This window comes from Strongylocentrotus purpuratus, unplaced genomic scaffold (assembly GCF_000002235.5).
Source record: "Strongylocentrotus purpuratus isolate Spur 01 unplaced genomic scaffold, Spur_5.0 spur5_scaffold_5, whole genome shotgun sequence".
NCBI lineage: Eukaryota > Metazoa > Echinodermata > Echinoidea > Camarodonta > Strongylocentrotidae > Strongylocentrotus > Strongylocentrotus purpuratus.
The window spans coordinates 7,325,116-7,334,255 of record NW_022145611.1 but is presented as its reverse complement, the minus strand read 5'-3'; the positions used below and the strand labels follow the sequence as shown (position 1 = coordinate 7,334,255).

At 38.9% G+C, this 9,140-nt stretch overlaps 2 non-coding genes across 2 annotated transcripts; both read left to right on the top strand.

Moving 5' to 3' along the window:
• Window positions 1-1,537: 1,537 nt before the first annotated feature.
• TRNAS-GCU lies at window positions 1,538-1,619 on the top strand. Its single transcript has one exon. It is a non-coding gene; the product is annotated as a tRNA-Ser (tRNA).
• A 3,994-nt stretch (window positions 1,620-5,613) lies between these two features.
• TRNAS-GCU lies at window positions 5,614-5,695 on the top strand. Its single transcript has one exon. It is a non-coding gene; the product is annotated as a tRNA-Ser (tRNA).
• Window positions 5,696-9,140: the final 3,445 nt, after the last annotated feature.

Genomic DNA, 9,140 nt, shown 5'->3' with positions numbered 1-9,140 from the left:
AAACAAACATACAGCTTCATTGATTTACATAACATATATTAATCAAAATATAAAGAAAATTGTACATCTCTCAAAAAATACATAAGATAGTTTAATACACAGTACATAATGTTTTAAAATTAATTATACTAAACGAATGTTATAAATCAAAGAGTTACGCACAGACAGACAGACACACCACACACGCTCACATAATCAGACACACATACAAACTTACATATCCCCCTCCCCCTTTATTCCAAAGCTCAACAAATCCCCCCTCTCTTCCCGAGCATTCACATCTACACATTTGTTGGAAATCCTGTCTCTTCCTTTTTTATGCGAGGGGGTTTAGCGATCGACAGAGTGATAATTCATTGTGCTGTGAAATTATTGTCATATTGTTTGGGGGTTTTCCGAATCTATTATTAAATTTTGTATCTATTTATTTACAAAAGATTCTAGCACAAGGGGCCTTATACATGCACGACTATTTTGTTTATTTTTTTTCAAATATGAGAAACACAAACATATTACTAGTAAGCTGCACATGATGATTGTTATAGTAATCTAGAGTTTTCCTCTGGAGTCTTATATGGTACTTTGTCATTGCTTACCAAATAGAAACTCGGGCACTGCGTTGCCCAAATAGTGAGGATCCAGGCACCTCGCTGCCAGTTCATGAGGCGATTACAAAACCCTGGGGTAAGAAGCCCTTAGCCCCATCCCCCACCCCTCCGCCCCGGCCCCCCACTCAGTGTTATTTAGGGTACGCATATGCTTGTTCCCTCTTTTTGAAAGCACAAAATCTGAGGACTGCCAACATTTCCGAACCCCCCGGTTTCGCGGGCTTTTCCTGCCTTGATAGACCCCCCTTAATCATGAAAAATGCTCAATGTACCCCCCTAAATTCGGAATAATTTCTCAGGAGCCCAAAGAGATGAGAGAAAAAAAAAGAAAAAAGAAAAAACACCCCCTTTTTAAAGAAATCTCCGGTCGAAAAGTTAATACACCCCTTTTTTTCACAATTCTCGAGCCGTTCTCTGAGTGGAGGGGGGGGCGGGCTGCCGCCCCTTTATACGCCTGTGTTTGATGACTTGATTCTCCTTATTCTTGCCATATCTAAATTGCAACTTTCTCTCACACCCAAATAGTAGAGAATTAATTATTATTATTATCTACCTTTTATCGTTTCTTCTTCGAGTTATCTTTCTTTATATACCTTCACTCTTACCAAAATTAAAAAAGAAAAACATAACATGGATATTTTTTGTCTGCCCTTTGCTTTAATATGCAATTTATGTTACGTGGAGTGCAAACCGAGAATCAGTAGATTTCGCATTCTGACATGAAAAGAAGATAAAACGAAAAGGTTGTTGTACAAAGGTCAAAATGAGATAATGCAGACGTAAATAATCATATCTGATTGATACACGTCTGTAAAAACCAATACACACACACACACACACACACACACACAGAACAAAATCTAATGTTGAATAGCGCTGTTCACACACACTACAAACCCATTGAATAATTTGCCTCGTTGCGCATATCAGACGAGGTGGCCGAGTGGTTAAGGCGATGGACTGCTAATCCATTGTGCTCTGCACGCGTGGGTTCGAATCCCATCCTCGTCGTCAGATTTTTGCGTGTCCATTTTGTATTTTATATATTTTTTGTGTGGTTCATCTAATATTTTTTTGGTAAAAGAATAGTTTCTCTCTCTTTTTCTCTCTCTTTTTTTCTCTTGTTTTCAACAGAAGCTTATAAGTAATTTGCATATATTACATTGAATTAGGAAAAGACCACGAGCATACAGGATGTAGTAGCGATGGTGGTCGTGGGGACAGAACTGATGGATCTAAAATGTTCAAGTATCAGTTTAGGTTGTTCCATTCATAAATATCAATAATAAACAAGTCAATAAAAACAAACAAACAAACACAATAGCCACAGAGTAACTCAATTAATAAACACGTTCACAATTGTCACCTCTATAGAATCTGCCTATAAATCTACACACAATTAGAGAAGTATATGAAAAAGTAAGTGGAACTCCTAATGTAAAATAATCACAATAGTTGTAACAACATAAACGTTTCTTGAGAAAATTGCAATATAGGCAGATTTAGAAACTATTGAGATGCTAAAATTTAAACAGTAGCAAATATCTCTTGTATTTCATAATAATAATGAGAACGTTTGTTATTGGGAGAAAAGGTCAAAAATAAGAGAGAGAGAGATAGAGAGAGAGAGAGAGAGAGAGAGTGTGTGTGTGTGTGTGTGTAAGATAGAGAGAGATCTGAGAGAGAGAGAGAGAGAGAGAGAGAGAGTGTGTGTGTGTGTGTGTGTGTGTGTGTGTGTAAGATAGAGAGAGATCTGAGAGAGAGAGAGAGAGAGAGAGAGTGTGTGTGTGTGTGTGTGTGTAAGATAGAGAGAGATCTGAGAGAGAGAGAGAGAGAGAGAGTGTGTGTGTGGGTGCTCTCATCTCAGCATTCTTGTGGGGTTTTATGTGCGCTTCACATACCCCTTGTGAGGCATTTTTACTTTGTGGGGTATTTTTTCAGGACCCCACAGAGTAAAGTCTTTCAAATGACTGTATATTCGGTGTCCTATGCCCTGCGGGGCATTAGAAGTGGTACCCCATAAATGACTTTTTGTGAGCGTGTGCTAAAACTTGCACACTTTTTTATGGTAACATCGTAAGCACACCGCCGGGTTGTTATCGCCAGGTTGTACATACCCCACTAGTAGGGGACCACAAGGTATATCTGGAACGCACAGAAATACCCCACAATCAGGTGCCCCACAAAGGGCCTGATGTGGGAATGTGTGTGCGTGTGTGTGTGTGTGTGTGCTCTCATCTCAGCATTCTTGTGGGGTTTTATGTGCGCTTCACATACCCCTTGTGAGGCATTTTTACTTTGTGGGGTATTTTTTCAGGACCCCACAGAGTAAAGTCTTTCAAATGGCTGTATATTCGGTGTCCTATGCCCTGCGGGGCATTAGAAGTGGTACCCCATAAATGACTTTTTGTGAGCGTGTGCTAAAACTTGCACACTTTTTTATGGTAACATCGTAAGCACACCGCCGGGTTGTTATCGCCAGGTTGTACATACCCCACTAGTAGGGGACCACAAGGTATATCTGGAACGCACAGAAATACCCCACAATCAGGTGCCCCACAAAGGCCCTGATGTGAGAATGCGTGTGTGTGTGTGTGTGTAAGATAGAGAGAGATCTGAGAGAGAGAGAGAGAGAGAGAGAGAGTGTGTGTGTGTGTGTGTGTGTAAGATAGAGAGAGATCTGAGATAGAGAGAGAGAGAGAGAGAGAGAGAGTGTGTGTGTAAGATAGAGAGAGATCTGAGAGAGAGAGAGAGAGAGAAGATAAAAGAAAAGAGAGAGGAAAAACATTGTGACTTTGGCATCATATTCAAGGTCGTAGGACAGCCCCCTCCAATACCTAGACCCAGGTACATCACTGTATACGTTTAAGCATAATATTCCTCTTCCCTGTTATTGATGGAAATAAGAAGAAGATCTCTTTAAAATAAAATATATATTAACCCACAAACGTGCATCGATCGTGCGCTCCAGTGTATGTGGTATGTGACTTCCCGTGGAATAAAGAAGACAATGGCAACATAAATAATGGAACGATAGCAAATCCCTTTACTTGTTTACAACCAAGGCTGCAGTTTGCAGGCAGTTTGCAGTGTCTGACGAGGTCAAAGCGTGGAATGTATAATATTGTCTCTTACTAGTCCTATCAGTGGCGGATCCAGGGGGGGGGGGGGGCCCGGGGCCCGGCCCCCCCCCCCTTGAGAAAAAAAATCATGTAAAATCACGTGATTTTTACCTTTTTGGGGGGTTGGGCCCCCCCCCCCCCCCTGGCGCTCAAGGGGGGGGGGGGGTGCAAATCGAAATTTTTTTTGAGGATCAAAAAAAAAAAAAATGTGCTCACTAGGTCAAGATATTAATTAGGCTATAAAACAATGTTTCTTGACTAAAATCGACCGATTAGCTATTCCTGTTTGAAAATTATATATAACAAATACATATTTTTAGGTTTTCATGGTCGCAACTACCATTGTACGGCCGTAGGCGCTATTTGAAATTCATCAAAATTTACTGGGAGCACCGGTAAATTTGTATATTCAATTTTTCTCCAAAGCGGAAGTGTTTTAGGGGCTTAATTTTCTAGTGCTTATAACACATCCACAGGTGCATCAAAATATATCAAAATTGTAAGGAATCACTATCCACCCTTTCCCAAAACTTTGTATTACCTTTAATATGAGGAAATACATCTAGTATATACTGCATACAACTTTGGTTGTATAGTATAATGAATAGTAATACATGTAATATGAGTACATATTCATCTAGTACATGTATTTATAGTATTGGAGGTATATGGTATCATCGGAGTAAGAATAGTATATCGGGGTAGAAAGTACAGGTCATAAGGATGGTAGTAGTAGAAGTCGCTTATCGTCCGGCCCTGCGTAGTTGACATTGTTTTTTGTGAACTCTGAGCTCTGTGTAGCTTCTACCATTAATGTATATCGTTCTTTATTATCAATTATTGTACCAGATAATTTTGTGATATGCAAGAATTATACTTGTAGCCAAATTTGCAATTTTATATCTTGCTTGTATTGATGAGATATGGCTACACAGGCGCGTACGCAGGATTTTTTCAAGGGGGGGGGGGGGTTAACATTTATAAATCGGGTCGAAAATTTCGCAACGACTCAGCTAGCCGCTGAATAAGCGGGGGGGGGGGGGGGGGGGTGGGGTAAGAGGACACTTTTTTCTTTTTTTTTTGTCTCGGAATTTGAAAAATTGACATTTCACTCCACTGGGGGGGGGGGGGGGGAGGTCATCTTTTTAGGTCAGCAATGGGAATATTTTTTTTCTTTTTTTCTTTTTCAATAATTAAAAAAAAAAAAAAAAAAATCCTAAGGGGGGGGGGGGGGGGAGGGGGTGGGTTAGGGGTTGATGGGGGGGGGGGGGGTTTACACACATACAAATACCAAAGGGGGGGTTAACCCCCCAAACACCCCACCTGTGTACGCGCCTGTGGCTACACACCCTCAAGAAAGTAGAGTCCTTTTCAGGACTCCTCATCCTCCCTCTCTCTCACATGGTGCACCCGCAAGCCTACTGTATATTGCTAGATATGTTCTTATGCATGGTTTGATTTGAGCTACTGTAAAATAATGTGTAAGCCATTTTATACAATTTATTGTGTGCTGTATGTAGCTATGTATAATATGTGCAACATTGTCACCATGAACAATGTTGCACATAATACGTCGCTCATAAACGGATTGACTGCCTGCAATGTATGGAAGCACAATTCAATTCATATTTATTTCGTTTCCAACAGAAAGATAAACAAAGGTATTACATTTTTTTCATAAAAAAAATTCTTGGTAATTATACAAATACACTTTGCACATAATAACATTATTACAAACAAATTCTTAACATGAAAAGATGATAAAACGAAAAGGTTGTTGTACAAAGGTCAAAATGAGATAATGCACAGAACATAATCTGATGTTGAATAGCGCCGTTCACACACTACAAACCCTTTAATTATTTGACAAAATGTGCATATCAGACGAGGTGGCCGAGTGGTTAAGGCGATGGACTGCTAATCCATTGTGCTCTGCACGCGTGGGTTCGAATCCCATCCTCGTCGTCGGTTTTTTACGTTGTCCATTTTGTATTTTCTATCTTTTGTTGTGGTTCCTCGATTTTGTTGTTGTTGAATCAACAGTTTCCTTTTCTCTAATTTTTCTCTTGTTGTCTACAGAAGCTTATACAATTTATTTGCTATATATATATATATTGTAGATTTACAAAATGGATAAACGCCTTTTTGGTCACATACTTTACCTCTAGAAGCTGCCTATAAACCTAAAACGAAATTTAGAGAAGTATGGTAAAAAGTAAGTGGAACTTCTAATTTAAAGTAATGACGATGGTATAACAACATAAACGTTTCTTGAGAAAATTGCAATCACGGAAGTTCAAGCAAATTATTGAGATGCTAAAATTAAAACAGTAATATGAATCTAGTGTATTTCATAATAATACAAACGTTTGTTATAGGGAGAGAAGGTCAAAAATAATATATATATACTCTCTCTCTCTTTATTTGAGACATAATTACAACTTATTTGTTTGATTTTATTTCCAGGATATCAATGTTAGAAAGAAAAATATTGTAATGTGAAGACAGTACTTTAAAGGTAAAGACCAGTTATGGTCATGCGATTGCATTGTGAAAGAAACGATGTGGAATCGATCAGAAAAGGTTGATCATCTAGCATCTAGCATCTAGCATATGCAAGGTTCTGGAATCATCAAAATGATAAGAAATTTGGCCCATTCTTCGTAAAGTTACAAGCACTATACACAGAAAGATGTATATGGGACTACCCTATATCTCTCACAGACCATGAGAGAAACAAATTTACCAAATATATGAATTAGTAGGCGGTTTCCCGGCAAATTTTTTATCATCATGATTGTATTAGTCAAAACATATTCTTTCACATGATTGGTAATGAGAGCTTCCATTTCATTTTTTGAAATTGGGGCGTTTCCAATACTGGTCTTTACCTTTAAAGCGGGACTGCACAACGTGTTGCTACTTGCTCCCTATATAATATATACAATGCCTAAGCGGTATCCGTCGATCCCACATGGTCCCCTTTCTCTTATATTAAAGGTACTATATCCCTTTTGCAGCCAACCTCAAATGCTGTAGAACTTTGCAGGAATTATGAATATGTCATGTATGTCCTATCTGTAAAATTTAAACATTAGCAGTGTCCTCATATTCAAATTATGCAAGGAAACCCGTTTACTTGCTAGGCTTCACTGTCAGACACTATTGAGTGACTGACTGGCTTTTTTCTTCTTTGGTAATAACATACATGAAAAGAGTTGTAAAGGGTACATGAGCATTTGTCTACATCAATAACCCACTTCTTGTGATGGCCAAGATTAAACTGATTGAATCTTAGCGCAGCATAAAACGTATGACCATTCGGTACAATTGTCTGAAAATCAAGACTATTACTTTTGGGCTCTATAGCCCTAAAGTCGATTTGACAACTAATAGGCGTCATTTTCCCACTTGAAGACATTTTCAAGCCCCACCTTTTTTAGGGAAGTTCTAAATTAGTATTATCTTTCAAATGCAGTTGGAATTTAACTTTTTCATTTTTTTGGCCTGCAAATGGGACATAGTACCTTTAAAGGTAATACAAAGTTTTGTGAAATTATGAAAATTGGGTGGGTAGTGATTCTTTACAATTTTGATATTTTTGGATACCCCTGCATGCACGTGGATGTATTATAAGCACTAGAAAATTTAGCCCATAAAAAACTTCTGCTTTCGAGAAAAATTGAATATAAAAATTTACCGGTGCTTCCGGTAAATTTTGATGAATTTCAAATAGCTCCTACGGCCTTACAATGGTAGATGCGACCATGAAAATCTCAGAATATGTAGTTGTGATATAATTTCTAAAACGGGAATAGCTAATCGGTCGATTTTAGTCAAGACAATGATTATAGCTTTATTGTTATATTGACCTTGACAGGGAGCTATACAACATAAAGAGTTTATTATTTACAATTTCATAACTTTAGACTCGATTTCAACCGCGACAACGATCACTGAATATTGTAGGATCGCATTTGCTCCCAATATGTAATTCCTTTGAACCAAATCAATGACCCCATACAAAAACTTTGTATTATATTATCTTTAACTGAAAAAAGCTGATTTGATGAGATAACCACTTGCCATTGACCACGCAGGGAGGTCTATTCCCTCCTGTTCAGACTAGTACAGATAGGCTTTAAAGGGACTCCCTGTTCATATGCTATGCATGAAACATTCGATTTATAATTGTGTGGACATAGTAATGCTATAGTATAAAACAAATGACGATCATTAGTTGTCGAATAGACATAAGTGATTATTATGCACATAAGTAATAGTATGATTTTCAGACTCTTGTACCGAATGGTCGAACGTTTTGTGCTGCACAAAGATTCAATCAATTTAATTTTGGCCATTAAAAGTAGTGGGTTTATTGATGTAGACAAATGCTCATGTACCTGTTACAGCTCGTTTTTATGTATGCTATTACCAAAGAAAAAAGATGTCAGGGAGTCACTCAATAGTATTTGACAGGGAGTCTGGAAGGTAAACGAGTTTCCTTGCATAACTTGAATATTAGGACACTACTATAACGTTTAAATTTCACATGACTTATTCATAATTCCTGCTAAGTTCTACAGACTTTGACGTTGGCTGCAAAAGGGACATGTATAATAAGGGAGAGAAAAATTGTCATGCCGCATCCTATAATAGGTAGCTGATTTTGCATTTCATTCAAGGTCGTAGGACCGCCCCCTCCAATGTCTAGACCCAGGTACACTAAGCAGAATTTTCCTCTTCCCTGTTATGAAAAGAATTAAAAGATCTCTTTAAACAAAAATATATATTGACCCACAAAAGTGCATCACGTGCTCCAGTGTGTGTGACTTCCCGTGGAATAAAAAAAGACATGGCAACCCCGCCCCCACCCGCCCCCCACTCCGTGAACGGAGGGATACCATGCGTGTTCCCAAACTCACCGACTCGTAACAAAATAAAAGGTCTAACCAAGGTCTAACCGTATTGACTTTACACACCGGACTTTTTCTGAAGGGGGGGGGGGGGGGGGGAGGGGTGCTGAAAAAGGCTCGCATAGCAAAAAAAAAGGTCGACCCGTATTGAATTTACACACCGGACTTTTGCTGAAAAGGGGGGGGGTCGCTTGGAACACGCATATACGTACCCTAAATCTGAGTGGGGGCCGGGGCCGGGATGGCAACACACATACTGGAACGACAGCAAATCCTTTACATGTTTCCAATCAAGGCCAGTTGAAGTTTCCAGTATCACACGAAGTCAAAGCATGGAATGTCTGTAACATAATCTCTAAATATCTGTCCGTTTTACCAAGGAGTTTTAAGAGCTGGAGTCCCAACTGACAAACAAGTATGCCAAGTAGCTGCCGTTTTCTAAGGTTGCACACTAGAATCTACATGCGTTCTGTTACCTGATGTCCGAGGTTCGA